The sequence below is a fragment of the Lagenorhynchus albirostris genome, chromosome 4, assembly GCF_949774975.1.
Source record: "Lagenorhynchus albirostris chromosome 4, mLagAlb1.1, whole genome shotgun sequence".
Lineage (NCBI taxonomy): Eukaryota > Metazoa > Chordata > Mammalia > Artiodactyla > Delphinidae > Lagenorhynchus > Lagenorhynchus albirostris.
In genome coordinates this window covers 142555950-142557902 of record NC_083098.1, presented here as the reverse complement: position 1 = coordinate 142557902, position 1953 = coordinate 142555950, and the positions used below count along the sequence as shown (strand labels likewise).

The following is a 1953-nucleotide window of genomic DNA, read 5'->3' as shown; positions in this document are numbered from 1 at the left end:
GTTGGCCCACTTTTCCTTTTCCTGTGTGTCGGTAGTCTCGATAGGGTAAAGACTTAAATCAAGAAATTGATTTTCTTTTCCAGCTGTCCTAATAGTGGAGTGAACAAAATTAACTGTGAACTATTCTAATCAATTACTCAATGATTGACTTAAATTGACTAGGACAGACTTAATTCTTTGCCATGGGTATTTCTATACTTTGATGTTTCTCTTTTGAACTCATTTGAAAGTAGGGCAATATCTACTGGATAGAAGATTCAAAACTAGAAATCAATAAACTTCATGTGATTTTTTTTTTTTTTTACTAACCTCTGTGACAATAAGATTAAAATTTCACACACATTGGTCTATTTTTACCCCAATGTTTTGTTGGACCTCTGAAGCAAGACTCAGAAAGGAAAATAGCTGTTGCACAAAATATTATAATTTTGACTTGCTATGCCATTCTTTCTTAGAAGTTTCCTTCATCTTTACTTTTCCTTGGATGTCTAGGATGAAAATTAAACCAACTTTCTGTACTACAAATCAAATATTTTGAAGAAAACGATATATTTTTGAGAATGCCAAGAAATAAAATCAAGATACTACTTTAAGAATAAATTGTGATTCCAGATCAGTGATTAGTACTGAATTTTAAAAGAGGAAAAAGAGCAAACATTTGAGACTTATTTTTGACTAAACATTGAGGTGCATATATGATATATGGTATTTCATATGTTACAAAGATAATATTTTCCACTTCCTACTACCAGGAATAATGAGACACAGAGAGGTCAGTGTCATTTGCGTACAAATGATTACACCCATTAGTCAGTTTTGAGAGGGATCAGTGGTCAGCAGTAAAACCTTCCTGCTGGTCTTAACATTGCCGGGGACATCATGGCTCTGTGTCCCCCTTTCACCTGTCCCAAGCCAGCCACGTGCCAGGTGTTTAACAATCAATTTTAACAGTGAAACAATTTCCACTGAGTCCTTCCACAGGGCACCTTGCCCTGAGAAAGATGCCAGTATCCATGTGCATCAAAAGGAAGATCTGACGCCCTTTCTTGTGCCCTTTTAAGGTTGACGCAGTGCCTTAAGAGGCTAACACAGAAGGGTAAAGAAAGTCTCCATAAAACCCAGAGAAGAGATTGTAGAACTCCTCTTTGGATCCTGTCTGGAGTCACAGCTGAAAAAAAAAAAAAAAAAAGGATCTGATTAGTAAATGTCTCCTTATTAAAAAAAAAAAAAAAAGTCTCCTTATAGGTGGAGTACTATTCACCAGTACTATTCTCGTGCTTGAAATCTGATATATGGCATTCTGAGACAGCAGTTTGGAGTTGGGGAAATTTTTAACTTGCTTGAAAAGTTAACTATTGGACTTGTAGCTCTTAAAAATTGCCAAGTAACCTGTGAAACCCATATTCTTAGTCCACCCCAGATATTACCCCTTCCCTACCTAGGAGTGTTAGGGATGTAGTTAAGAAAGATTTCGTAAGAGTAACAACGAATATGAGGACTGAGTTAAGGAGTGAATATGGGTTATGTCTCTTACACATATTACTTTGTAATAAAAAATGATATATAAGGGCTTAAATTATGAAGCTTCTCATTATTTTGAGATTCTCATCTACAAAAGGATAAGTGAAGATACAGACTAGAAGCTTACAGAAAACAATGTGGAATAAATTAGGGCAGGATATACAAAGTGTACAGGTTCGATTTCTATTTTAAAGTTTTATTGAACTAATTTGAATTTCTAGAAAAAAGTACAAATTAAATGATAGTAATCGACTTTTGTTCCTTCTGATTTAAACGTTCAGCATCTTAAACAGGTTATTAATTATAATTTAGAAGTTGCTTTGAGATAGAGTTCTTACTAAGAACCTTACTAAGGTTCTTACTAAGAACCTTCTTACTAAGTTAAAAATTAACAAATTTTATTGAATATTTTCCCCAATATAAGGAGAATTA

At 34.0% G+C, this 1953-nt stretch overlaps 1 non-coding gene across 1 annotated transcript; it reads left to right on the top strand.

Moving 5' to 3' along the window:
• The first annotated feature begins 1048 nt into the window (after nucleotides 1–1048).
• On the top strand, nucleotides 1049–1170 carry LOC132520122 (small nucleolar RNA SNORA26). The gene has a single exon (XR_009540486.1). It is a non-coding gene; the product is annotated as a small nucleolar RNA SNORA26 (small nucleolar RNA).
• The last annotated feature ends 783 nt before the right edge of the window (nucleotides 1171–1953 follow it).